The following is a 14,038-nucleotide window of genomic DNA, read 5'->3' as shown; positions in this document are numbered from 1 at the left end:
GTCACTGGAGTTCTCTCACTCTTTATCTTTATTCTGTTTTCTCTGCTGACTTCGTGCCCAGACCAACTTTCTTTCCTCATGGAATAGCCAAGATGGCCACTAGACACTCTAACCTACATTGCCTTCCAATTGATGATTCCATCTGTGGTCATGTTAAGGGCAGAATGAGGGGTACCCCGGGACCCCCAACCTGCCATCTGCTGCAAAAAGACAAAGCATACACTTATGTGTAAGACCTTCAATAGAAAAGAATAATACAATTAGTGTGCAACAGAGAGAAGAGAAAGAGTGTAGTTAAAATAGTTTCTCCATGAAATACCCAAAGTTACCCATCCCCTCATGGGTAAATGCCCAGCCAAACAGGGTTGATCCAAGCAGGGCCAGTGAGGCCTGAAAACTTGCCACAAGTCTAAGTAAGGAACCTTCCAGTGGGGACTCATAGGAAAGGTGCAGAGATGGCCAGACAAATCTGGAAGGAAAAGAGCAAAATCAAAATAAAGGGCTCCATTGTCAGCCTCCCACCTCTCCTTCGGGTGTCCCCTTCCATGTCCCCCAAGTCCCTGGTGCAAGTCCAAGACTTGTGCAAGTCCAAGCAAGCACAGCTTCTTCACACGTCTCTCTGCTCCATGGGCCTCCTCCAGGTCTCCTTCTTGATCTCCTTCCTCTCTATCTTCCCTAGCTTCTCCTCCCTGACAAGCTCTACCCTTGCTTAGGGTGGCACAGGGAGCATGGCATTTTCCCTTTCCCTGGGGATTACGCTGTTACAATCACAGGCGGAGGGGAGAGAGTGTGGAGTTATCTGTTAGGCTACTTCCAAGAACTAGCTCAGGGAAGGCCTGACTTGGGTAACATCCCTAACCTAAATCATGACTGTGGCCAAAGGCTCTTAACTGGAATCTTGCACTGGGCAATGAACTGAACTTGAACTTGAACTTCACGGTCCAAGAATCAAAGGCAGACAGTTCCCTGAATATAAAGCCAGTAAAGAAGAAAGCAAGTTCTTCATGCTCTACTGGCCCTGTCCCAGTCTCTGTCCTTGTACACAGTCAAGGTCCCCAGTGTCTCCAGAATTCGGTAGCAGGAGAGGCAGCTCTGGGTTCCAAAGCAGTTACCAGTCTCTTCCATGCCACTCCTGATAACAGATACGTGTTTACTTTTAAAGCAAACAGCAACAGTGGCTAAACAGTAAAATCCTTAGTTTGTCCATACATCCTGCTTCACAGAGCACCATGGCAGGCCCTGAACAGATTGCCCATTCCCAAGCCCTGCAAGCAGGCCACCACATGTAATAGCTCACCAAGCCACACCCTGACAAGCACCTGGAGGACGTGGCCTTCTAACAATTCTAAGCCTTAACAGTCTATAAGGCTCCTTATGCTAACAGCTACCTGGCCAGCCGCAGGTAGAGATAAGCCCTACGACTGAGACTGGAGGAAAGTCAAATCTTGGACTTTAGACCTGGGTCACAGTTCTTAAAGTAACAGAATCATTGCCATACCAAGTGTTTGTTGTTTCTGGGTGCTATCTGGCTGGGATGAAAAGACAGCAAACTTGCTCCCTAACTGGACACACCCTTGTCTCATTTCTATCCTTTGCACTGCTTTCAGCAGCTTTGAGAGTCAACCAAAATGAAAGAACTTTGAGAATCCAAGAAGTCATTCCTGCCCACCTCAAACCTTGCCCAAATGTCACAGGTCAGCCCAACTCCATGAGCTGTGAGCTCCTGCCCAAACTCCAAAAACAAGCAAGTAGAGCCTCCAGGCACATGACAGGCACACACCAAGAACACCACACCTTAGCTCCACTGACCTTTCTGTGCAAGCTTGGAGGCCCCAGTTCTGTGGCTCTACTTGGGGTCGTGAGCATGGCCTGGTGTCTGTGTTTTGCTGTTGTTGAACATGGAGTTTTTGTGATGATCTGAGCACACTGTGAGTGATTTCATATATTATATCATTTATATAAATTTCACAACAGACCTTTATGAACAGCCTCTTTTTAAAAAGAGAAAACAGGTAAAAACAACTCACCCAACAGAACTGCCAGTCAACGGAGGAACTCCTGACAGATGTTCCAGTTTTATAATATACATATGGAAATTGAATGCATGTACATTTATCTATTTCATGTGATGTGATTTCATGGTATTGTATTTATAACTTTATAATCATCTAATATAGATCATAAGACAAATCATTATCTTATATATGTAAATAAAACAACACTGACAATTAAATAATGAGAAATTCAATTAAAAATAATACATCCCAGGGGCCTCCCTGGTGGTATAAGGGGTTAAGACGCAGCACTATGAAGCTATCTGCAACCACTGCAGCACGAGTTCGATCCCCAGTCAGGGAGGTGACCCACATGGCGCAGCAGACCCCTCCTGTCTCACCCGCTGCTCCTCTCAGGAGTGTATTTCAGTCAATCCGCCTGTTCTGCTCCCAACTCTGTCTGGTGAATCCTTTCACCCCCGCACCTCTGGCCTATGCCCCAGCTCTTGTATGCATAAATAAATAAATCTTTTTTAAAAGTCCCAAATTCAGAAATGTGGGGAAAAAATAGATCTTAGAATTGATGAAACACAAATGTGCATATGAATTATACTTGCACAGGAAGAACAGAACATATTCTACCAAAGCAGTAGCAGTGCTTATCGCTGGTGGTGTAGTTACAAGCAGTTTATTCTCTGTGCTTTCTAAATTGTGTACTTTGAACATATATATTTGGATAATTAGAAAAAATGATAAATCCAGAGTATTAACCAGCCTTCCCGTCTTCTACCCCGTCTCTCTTTCTCTCATTCTCAATCTGTTCCCCTCAGGCTCTTTGTCCAGACTCCAAGGCAGCGCCCTGCAGAGCCATATTGGAGCCTGAGGAAAAAGTAAATTGGCTTTAATGCAAGCAAACTCATCAATAATACTTTCAAAATCTAATTATTATTTGCTTATTTCATTTTCAGCTGAAAGATTACCATGCTTGACATTTCACTTGACCAAGTGACGCTCTTCAAATAAATTTGAGTTTATCTAAGCTGAAATAAAATCATAGTAAATTCTCTTTTGGTGTAAATATTTAAACTTAAAACAAGGTTGTGAGTTTTAATACAAGTACTTTTCAGTTTCTCAATATTTTTACAATGACTTTAATGTTCTAGAAAAAATAATCACTAACAAATGCAGAAAAATATGTATGTGGAGTAGACATTTTTTCTATTGCCCCAGGTTCCACTATGGTTCATGGGACACAATTCTCTCTTTCAAAGTGTTTTTTTTTTTTTTTTAAGATTTATTTATTTATGCAAGAACTGAGGTACAGGCCAGAGGCACGTGAGGGTGAGGGAATTTACCAGAGACAGAGTAGGGAGCAGAACAGGCAGACTGACCAAAGACACTGATGAGGGGAGCAGCGGGCGAGACAGGAGAGGTCTGCCATGCCATGTGGGTATCTCCCTGGCCAGCCAGCAATCGAACCTGCACTGCAGAGGCTGCTGACAGCTTCACAGCGAGGCACTCAACCCGCTGCACCACCAGGGAGGCCCCTCTCTTTCAAAGTGTTTGATATTTTGTTCAAGCTAGATTTTTTGCATTAATTTTGATGTTATTAAATATTATTTGGTCATTTGGTGCCCCTTCAATTTTGCACCCTAGGTAAATGCCTCTCTTGCCTTTATCCTAGTCCTTCACACATTTATCAGCCTCTCGTTCCAGACTATGGATGTCCTGTGAAGAGAAATGTGGATTATTTCCCTCTGTGTCTTTATAGCCTACCCAGACCCTAGCACAGAGGCTAGCACTTGGTGGGCGTCAACATCATTCTGTTGAAGGTAACAAGGGAAGAAGTTAGTGATGGGCCTCCCTGGTGGTGCAAGGGGTTAAGAGGCAACCAATGAAGCTTTCCCCAGCCACTGCAGCACGAGTTCGATCCCCGGCCAGGAAGCTATCCACATGGTGCAGCAGACTTTTCCTGTCTCGCCCGCTGCTCCCCTCAGCAGTGTATTCCGGTCAGTCTGCCTGTTCTGTTCCCCACTCTGTCTCTGGTGGATACTCTCACCCCACACACACACCTCTGACCTGTACCGCAGTTCTGGTATGCATAAATAACTAAATCTTTAAAAAAAAAAAAGTAGTTAGTGATAATGGCTAACAGTCTAATATTTATTGGGTGCTCACTATGTACCAGACATGTGTTAGGAGGGTGGATGTCGTGGGTCCGGGTGTGCACACCGCTTGAAGAGCAACAGCCGCCATACCAACGCAGAGAGCAAGCAAGTGTGGATTTATTGAAACAAGAGGAAAGAACTCCTGACAGCAGGAGGGGGGCCCAGGGAGGATGCCGGTTTGCTCCAGCCCTGTCTGTGACTATACACCGTCAGGCGTCTAGTTGCCCAATGTGCCAGACTATTGATTAGGTACTAGGTGGTCGGGAAGTTTCACGGTGGTTGTTTTCCTGCTCCCTAATTATCCTGTAACAGGATCTTGCTCTAGGTGGTGCCTGGCTCAGCAACATTTCAGTAAAGCACTGCTCTTTTCCTGGGAGCTGTTTTGTTCCTTCTGTTCCATATTGTCTCAAATCACTGTCCCGTGTCTCAGTCTTTCCTTTTCCCAAGATCTCCTGGTCTCAGTTCCTCTCACATGGGGTTAAACATTTTACTTATTTAATCTAAAAACCCAATAATAAAGATAGTATTATGTCCACTTTACAGATGATTAATTGAGGTACAAACATTTTACTTATTTAATATAAAATCCCAGTAATAGGGGGCCTCCCTGTGGTACAAGGGGTTAAGTCTCAGCACTGTGAAGCTCTCGGCAGCCCTGGCCAGGGAGCAACCCACATGGTAGAGCAGACCACTCCTGTCTTGCCCGCTGCTCCCCTTAGCAGTAGATTTCAATGGCTCTGCCTGTTCTACTTCCCACTCTGTCTCTTGTGAATTCTCTGACCCACCCCACACCTCTGTCCTACACCCCCAGCTCTTGTATGCACAAATAAGTAAAAATAAACCTTTTAAAAAAAACAATAATAAAAATAGTATTATGTCCACTTAACAGGTGATTCATTTAGGTACAAAGAGGTGAGTCAATGAGTGATTCCAGCACAACTTGCAACAGCTCTGTTTGTGATCCCCAAACGCTTCTTCTTGTTTTGGTTGTTTTTCTTCTGGGCACTGGAATGAGATGGGAGGAGGAAATGGGGAGATAACAGATGATACAACAGAAATAGATATAAAAGAAGCAGATGTAATAGGGGCCTCCCCTGGTGGCGCAGTGGTTGAGCGCTGGGCTGTGAAGCTGCCCGCAGCCTCTGCAGTGCCCCGGCCACTGGCGAGGGTCCCACATGGCGCGCAGACCTCTCCTGCTGCCCGCTGCTCCCCTCAGCAGTGTATTTCGTCAGTCTGTCTGTTCTGTTCCCTGCTCTGGCTCTGGTGAATTCTCTCACCCTCCCACACTTCTGACTGTACCCAGTGCTTGAATAAAGAAATAAATAAATCTTTAAAAACAAACAAAAAAAAATGAAGCAGATGTAATAGATGAACTAAACTATCACACCATCTTATCAGTTATCTTACTCGAGAGTCACAACCCCAAGTATCACTAACCCCACTTTACAGAAAGGAAACAAAGACCTAAGAGGTGAAGGGGACCTGTTTGTTTCTCGCTGCTGGTTTGCCTCCCAAGCCTGGGGGTGGCGTGGGGGTGCAGTGTGCTGATGGGTCAGACAGGACAGGGCAGCTGGCCTCCCTCTTGGCCTCCGTGGCAAGCTGGCAACTTCCTCTGCAAACTCTCCCTGCTCAGAGGAGCCAGCCCCTCCCCCGTGGCACTTCTCCCTCACTCTGTCCCTCCTGGAGGTGGGCGTCTGCTCACCAGAGACTTCGCTGGATAAGGACCTAAACGATGTCAACATCCTCACAGAGCTGCCCTTGTCTCCCTTGCTTCAACTGACCTGCTCCCCACATTTCCTGCCTGATGGGGGGATCCCCTTGAAACACAGTGATGTAAACAGTGAAACTCACAGCCCAAAACCAGAATCTAAAATGGTCAAGAAATAAAAATAAGATTGTGTGAAGAAAATAAAATCCACAGAACTTCCTGAGGAGCTGGGACTTCAGGTGTGTCCTGAAGAGGGATGGTGGGAGGAGTCTCGGCGCAAATTGATGTGGCTGATTTCTGGAGGCCTTAAGGTCACAAGAGGGAGGAAATGTACCTTTTATTGTTTACCTTTCTACAGTGCTTTAATTTTAATCATGTGTCTATTTAACTTTTTTCAATGAAAGAAAACATTCTTAAGCAGCCTGCCCCCAGGCTGAAGTGGCCTGCCTGAGGCGGCAGTCACCTTCCTGCAGTAGCCATTTCCAGGCCTGCCTGGAGCCCAGGGCAGGGAGCTGCAACTGTCCTTCTTGCCAGAGAACAGTTCAGTGTGTGACACATGAGGGGTGGGTCTCACATCCTATAGATGACATGCACCTCCAAATTAGGCAATTAATTGTTCCAAGGACTCAAAGTCATGTTTCAAATCAGAACCAGCTTAAGTAAAATTGGGTGAGTAATTTGTTTCGGGAGCCTGGAGCACACACCATGGGTGCCGCTTCTCTCAGGAACCCCAGGCTGGGGTGTGTGTGTCAGGATATGTCCAGGAAGAGAATCGGGAGACAATGGAGACTGTGAGTCCAGCCTAGCTCTCAGGATGTGCTGGGTCCTGACTGAAGTTCAAGGGCTAGGCCAGGCCAGCATCACACCCAGGAGTGAGAAATGAGGGGCAGCACCCCACTCTCTTCAATTGGAAAGGCCCTTATTCTGAGAAAGACAGCTGTGGAATAAGGCAAAAGATAAGAATGAGCCACGAGGGTCTGTGAAAGGCCTAAAATAGATGATCCAGGGAAACTCACACCTTTCTTTAGGAGTTAGCTCCCAGGCAGACTCTCCAGTGTGAAAGAAAAGGAGTTGGGGCTCCGGGATTCTGCTGCTGGAGTTGGGAGAGATGGGCACCTCACCAAGAGCTAGCAGCTGCCTGCCTTTCTGCTCCTGTGGGAACGTTCTTCCTTCACTGTCACCCTGACCGAGAGGAGCTGGGAGTTCCTCTCATTGCTCTGCTGGCATGTCTCTCCAGTTTCCGTCTCTGGAAAACCTCTAGCCTCTTTCTGAATATCTCCAGCCTGTCTTAGGGTCTCAAGTTAGGAAACAAAATCCCTCCTTATCCAGCTGTTAATCCACAAGTGGTTTCCCATGCCCTCCCCCATTCAGAACCGAGCTGCTCAGATCTGCTCACCCACACCCTTTCCTTGGGGGCTTAGGGGCTTAGACATACAAACTCATTTAAAACATACCCAAACAAAATTAAAACAGAACTAGCGGCCCTTTATTGCAGAATTATCAGCTGCTTAGAGTCAGCCATTACTGAAAAAGACCCAAACGACTGCATCCCAGAGCCTGGGAGGTGGAGACAACAGGTGGGCAGTTCCACAGCCCCAGACGCGGGGGGGGGGGGGGGGGGCCCTGGGGGGGTTGGGGGGGTGTCCGAGGTGGGGGGGTGTAATTCAGAGCTTGGGTTTCGTGGCCCAATCTACCAGGATTCCCACTCCAGTCCTGCCACTACTCTGTTCAACGGTTCTCAAAATCCATCGTGCACCAGAATCACCTGGAAGGCTTAAAAACAAAAACAAATAAACAAAAACCCTCACAAGATTGCTGTACCCCATATCCAGAGTTTTGGTTTATTTAGGTCGGGGATAGGACTCAAAAATCTGCATCTGAAACCTGACGCCGTGGACAGGCGCTTCGGGGACCGACCACTCCCAGGCTGTGCCTTCAGGCGCCTCCCGCGCGCGCTCGGATCGTCGCTGCAGGGCTGGGGGCTTCAGACCTGGCCTGTGAAATCCTCGGCAGGGTTGGTGGCACCCAGTTAACAACCGCTCTGGTCGAGTAGAGGGGGACAGTCACTTGCCCAGATCAACCTGCCAATGAGAAGCAAGCCCGGGGCGCAGCCGGGGACTCCCCTCGCCGGCCGCCTGCTCTCCAGCACCGCAGCCAGCGCCCAGCTCCGCGCGCCCCGACGAGCCCAGCGCGCCCCCGGCGGCGCCACGCGCAAACCTCTCCTCGGTCGTCTTTGGGGTGACTAGGACCCTGCAATCTTTTCCGGCGCTGAGAAGCCGGCCGCGGAAATTGCACCCTCGGGTGGGCTGAGGCCTGGAGAAGCGGGGATCCCACCAGCGGCGGCGAGGGCGGGGTGCCTGCGCCGAGGGACGCCCCCCACCCTGCGCCCCGGGGCGCGGCAGGTGGCTGGCGGCACCTGGCCGGGGCGGGCTGTAGGGCGCGCCCCAGCCGCGGAGCAAGGCCCGCCCCCGCCCCGCCCTCCAGGATGTCCCGTCGGAAATCGCAGGAGCAGCGCGGCCGCGCGGCCCCGGCTCTATCTCGGTACCCCAGGTAAGTGGCAGAGGCTGCCCCCGACCCTCGCAGGCCCCAGACCCTTCCCTTCTCCCCCCGCCCCCGACTGGGAACCCACAACCCCAGCACTTCTGAGACTTCCCTCCAGGCCTGCTAGCTGGTGCTCCCCACCTCGCCGCCCCCCACCGCCTCCTCAGCGGCCCCCGCCCCCCCAAGTAACATGAAGGGGCTGAGCCAGAGTGACCCCAATCTGTCCTGGTGGCCTCTAGATCCTCCTCGGGAGGACCCCTCCCCCTTTGCCTTTGCACCATCCGTAAAGGATGAGAGAAGCTCAAAGCTAGAACCTGGAATGAGTGGAGAGGGAGAGAGACCAGCCATAGCAGGCCCTCTGGGGCTCACAGCCTCCTCTTCACCCACCTAGACCCCACAGTCCTTCTGTGTCACCTCCCACCCCCTCCCCCATTGGACCCCCCATGTGTGCTGGTGCAGGAAATCCTTCAGAGAAGTTTCCTCCTGCCAGTGCCACGTTGCACCTGAGCTGCAGAGACGCCACCCTGGTGGGAGTGGGGTCTCGGCCTGCGCCATCATCCTTCCTCTGGAGCTGGGGCTTTTGGTGGTGGGCAGGAGCTGCATGGTCTTGTGAGGAGGAAATGAGACCCATGTTCATGACTATGACTCTCACCAACTTCCTGATTTATCTGTCACTTATTCCAAGCTCCAGGCTAACCAAAAAGAGAAACGGTCTGTTACTTTCCCCCAGAGCAAGTTATCTCAGATCCTGGCCTTTGCAGAGGATAGGACAGGGAGCTCCTGTGTGTATGGAGGTGGGGTGGGGGACAGTTTGCCTGCATAGCTTAGAACAGACCCCCCCCCACCTTTCCCACCAGCCTATTGCAACAACCCCACAGGGAAGGTATTAACACTGTGCTCGCAGCTCACCTCCAGGTCCACAAGCACAGTTTGCAGGCACTGGATGAGGGCTCTGGACACCCGAAAACCTGGGGCTTGTGATCATTTTACCAGAGATGTGCGTGCACTTCCCAGGCATGTTCTCCCCTCCAACAGATGAACCGGGTCCCTCCTTATCACGGGATGGGTAAGAAGGATCGGACAAGTTCATGTGATGAGTAGTACAAGCCAAGGTACAGGGTTTGAAATGTGCCTCGGCTCAGGTTATTCAGCAGAAGCCGGAATCATTGCGGGCACTTCCTTAGTTCCTGTATCTCAATGATGCCAGCGATGACAAACGAAAACTACTCTCAGGGGCACCGGGGCTGAAAACAGGAAAACAGGGCAGAAGTAGTCTGAGGCTGGTGGATCCTGAAGGATACAGGGCTGCCCCAGATGGCCTCATCTGTGCTAATCATGGCCCACAGAGGCAGGACAGCTAACTTGCCCCCACGGCAGCGTGGAAGAACTCAGGCCTGAAAAGTGGAGGCCCTGGTGTTTGTCAGATGCCCTCTGAGATCAGAAGCATCTTAGCCCAAGTTCGGTTGTGAGAAACCTAGGCAAGAGATGTGACTTAGTGCACATAGCCATGGCCCAGAACAGAAGTCAGGGGCAGTTATGGCAGCTAACCCCAAAGCCAAGGCCTCCCAGTGCAGGGAGGCAGTGGGTATAATGGAGATAGGCAGCTGACTCAGCTGTGTTGCTAATTTGGTTGTACAACCTTCACCAGATCACATAAACACTACCTGGGTGGGGAGCAAATGAGTTGGTGTATATGAAAATGCTTGGCGAAGGCCCAAGCCCCAGCCAGATGCATGTGGTGTCATGGTTAACCCTGAGCTTTGGGGAGAAGTGAGCCTGAGTGTAAATTCTGCCTCTGCTGCGTCTCAGCTGTGTGGCTCTAGTCAAGTTACATAACCTTCCTGTGCTTGGGTTTCCTCTGTGAAGAATGAGGAGGTAACTGGTACTTAATTTCTCCTGGTAAGTAATAATAGCAAAAATGGTGATGGGATTTGTAAGGCAAGCCGTGTAAGGAAAGGGGGGGGGGACTAGTGTGGGTGTCTGTGCACTGGGGGACCCAGGGATAGCCGTGCCCCCAGCCTGGGTTCACCCAGCTCTTCATACAGCCCTCTGCCCGTCTGTGGGAAAACGCGTGTCTTCATTTGATGGGAATGAGAGTGAGGATTTGAACAGAGGTCAAGTGCAGGGCAGTGCCTGTCTCCATGCCCAGCTCAATGCTGTAATTGTGCTGCGTAACAGGCAAACAAGGATGGGTTCAGTCTGGGGAGAAAAAGGACTGTTAGAAGACTCTTTTGTGGCACCGGAGAACCCTGTGGGGTCAGGTTGTTCCCCTGTACCCTGTGCAACCTGGTCCTGAGCCCTAGGTAGAGGTTTAGGGTCTTGTTTTTGTATTTTGATAAGAGAAAAAGCCACATAGTAGTTTAATAATAACATGTATGAGTCCTGTATTCTGGGAGAGCCCCAGCATGCCTAAGTAAGTGGCCCATGTGGGCGCAGATGCCATCCTAGGGGGCGATTTGAAGAAAGGAAGAAGCCAATCTTCACCTTCAGTTCTGCATGCAAGAGAGAACCGAGGCTGAGACAGGGCAGCGGAATAGCGTAGCAGGGACCTCAGGGTAGAGGGATGCTTCAGGCACTGGGAGACTAAATAGACTGGTCAGGGAAATCACTGAAGACCAAGATTTAAGGATTGGGAGGGAAGAAAAAACAGGATCTAGGTGCCTTGTGTCTGGGCCTTTTGGCTCTCCCTCCCCATGTGATGGGGTAGTGGAACTTGGAAACAAACACACCGGGATACTGAGGGCAGTTAAGATGCACCTTAGTCTAAGAAGGCTCTGTGGAGGAGGGGAGTTTCTTGTGAGAATTTGGAAGAGAAAAGCAACATGGCTCAAGTAGCAAGAATGTAAAGGAACAGTTCAAGGAGGGAAAGCTAGCCAGGGAGGGAGAGGAGCAGGTAGGAGCAGACTGCCCAGGACGTGGCTGTGCGGCAACCACATGGCGCTCCAGGACTAGGGAGACATGGCTGTGGCTGATCTGCAACAGGGAGAGAGGCCTGAGGCACCTAGGCTGGCAGGACTCTGCTCATCCTCCAGATGTTGGGCAATAAGACTGAAGATTCAGATGACGGTCTTGAGAGTAAAGAGGCAGGGGAAGATCCAGGAGATGGGGAATGAGTCAGCAGGACTTGGGAGCGGGTGTGGAAGGAACCTGACATTGAGAAGAGATTAGAAATACATGCCTGAGAGTGGGCAGGGGCAGGGGCTGCTTCAGGGATTTCCATGCCACTGGCAGTGATGAGGAAATTGGGAAGACAGGCTAACTTGGGGGGCAGGACACAAACCCTGAGTTTAGGGTGTGGCGTTTTGAGTATCCCACGGCCCTGGGTAGAGGCCTTGCGGCCAAGAGCAGACTGCGGTGAGGAGAGAAGGAAAAGCCGGTTCTGTCCCTGCCTATCAACTCCTCTCCACAATTTGGAGACCAGCCAGGTGTTCGGGATTCCCCTCCACTAATTCCCCTTCTGACCCCTTCCTTCCCTGACCCTCGAGCAATAGGTGATAAGACTCGTTCAAGTTCCTTTTCTTTGCCTTCTCTCCGACCCAACCTGATCTTCGAGGTGTTGTCGCTAGCTCCTATAGCTCCTAGGTGACTCAGGACTCTCTCCTCGAGCAGCCTGGGCACCTCCTTTGCTGGTGGATTCCTGGAGGCCAACAGTCTGGGGCGGGGGGGGGGGGGGGGGGGGGGGGGCTCTCCAGCACAAACCCTGCATGCTGAGCTTCCCTTTGCTCACACATTACCTGGATTTAGTGACCTTGCGAACTTGGAATAGACCAAAAAATATTCGCTGAGCACAGATTATATGCCAAGCACTGTACTGGGTATACAGCGTGAGCAAAACTGAGTTGGGTTTTTCAACTGAAAATCTGTGTTTGGGTAACTTAAACTTAAAATACTATGGGAACAGAATGTAAACCTGGGTACGGTAGGGAAATAGTTGATAGGCTAGTGACAGAAATAACTTTTCTGGGAAAAGAAGCCACGGTACCGCCATCCGTCTTGGGGCAGCTGAAGAGTCTTGAAGGTGTAATTATGAGGAAAAGCGAAACCCTCCCAGCATCGTCATCAAAAGGGTCAGAGGTGGAAGGAGGGGTTTGGAGGAGCTAATTTGCTGCTCTGTTCACAGCATGAGAAGACAGGAAGTGAAGTAAGCGCTGGGTTTGATGGTGAGAGAGAGTGAGAAAGTTGCTTCAAGGAAGAAAGGCCGAATCACGTGTCTAAGACAGCCTCAGCCCTCCACCCTGTCGGCAGCTTCACGTTGACCTGCCCCCACCACGTGATGTCTAGCTCCCCGCACCTGCTCCCTCCATGGAGTGGCGACAGCCAACCCTTTTCGAAGAAACCTGTAATTGAGCCTCAGTCTGTCTGGGGAACTTGAGCAAACATCTCTGTGGTGATGTCGGCCTGCTGGCTTCCTGGCTGCCACGTCTCCCTTCTCCGGGAGGAGAGCAGCTCCCTAGCAGGCAGGAAGAAACGCTGTTCCAGTGAGGCCACCTGGCCGGCGAGGGCTGTCCCGGGTCACTGACCCTGGTTTCACTAAAGCCGAAACTTTGCCAGGGAGTCCGACTTTGGCATCTCTAAAGCACTTGTAGTCCTGGGTGGGAGTCGGGGTGGGGAAGTGGAATGGAATGAGGAAGCCTCAGAAAAAACAGCCCTGCCCCAGCTCATGAGAGCTACACTCCCCACTGACCTCCCAGGAGGAGGTACTAGTGTGGGGACAGAGCTGTGGACCAGGCGTGGGGAGCCCAGTAACTGCTCGGTCGGTCACCAGCCGCATGGCCCTGGAAAAGCCACTCACCTCTCTGCCCTCACCTGCAAAATGGGGGTGCTGGACTCGAGACAGACCCACACAGAGTGGCCAGCACATCACGCCGTTTAAGTATTTGTTGTAAGTCCACGGAAAGCGTCACTTAGTGGAGGCTGCAAGGTGGACAGTGCTCGCCGTGGGAGCTGGGAATGGTCACTTTAACCGCTTTGGCCTCATCCCCGTTTACAAGCCTGTGGGACCCTGACTACCTACAAAGCTTATGTTAGACTTTCCAAGTGATGCTTGGTGAAGGCTGGGAGGAGAGACTGCTCGGACACAGGCAGGCTGCGAGGAGGCCAGGCAGGAGAAATAGGCTGCTAAGGGCAGGGCAAGGGAGGTGTGGATTCTGCTAGGGGCCCTGGGGAGACCTCCTGAGGGACCCCACTGCATCACTAGCCTTAACCTGCTTTGACTGGACCCAAATAAGAAACATTTAACAAGACTTATGTATGACAAGGTGTCACAAATTCGTAGGGCTATTCTTTTTTTTTTTTTTTTTTTAAAGATTTATTTATTTATTTATACAAGCACTGGGTACAGTCAGAAGCGCGGGAGGGAGGGTGAGAGAATTCACCAGAGCCAGAGCCAGGAGCAGAGCAGGCAGAAGGACCGAAGTACACTGCTGAGGGGAGCAGCGGGCGGCAGGAGGGGTCTGCACGCCATGTGGGACCCTCCTCCGGTGGCCGGGGAGCAGCCGGGAATCGAACCAGCGCTGCAGAGGCTGTGGGCAGCTTCGTAACCCAGTGCTCAACCGCTGCGCCACAGGGGAGGCCCCGTAGGGCTATTCTGCACTTGGATCACGTGGAAAGTATCATTTTAAAATGTC

This window comes from Talpa europaea (assembly GCF_964194135.1).
Source record: "Talpa europaea genome assembly, chromosome: 15".
In the NCBI taxonomy this organism is placed as follows: Eukaryota; Metazoa; Chordata; class Mammalia; order Eulipotyphla; family Talpidae; genus Talpa; species Talpa europaea.
This window is presented reverse-complemented; position numbering follows the sequence as displayed.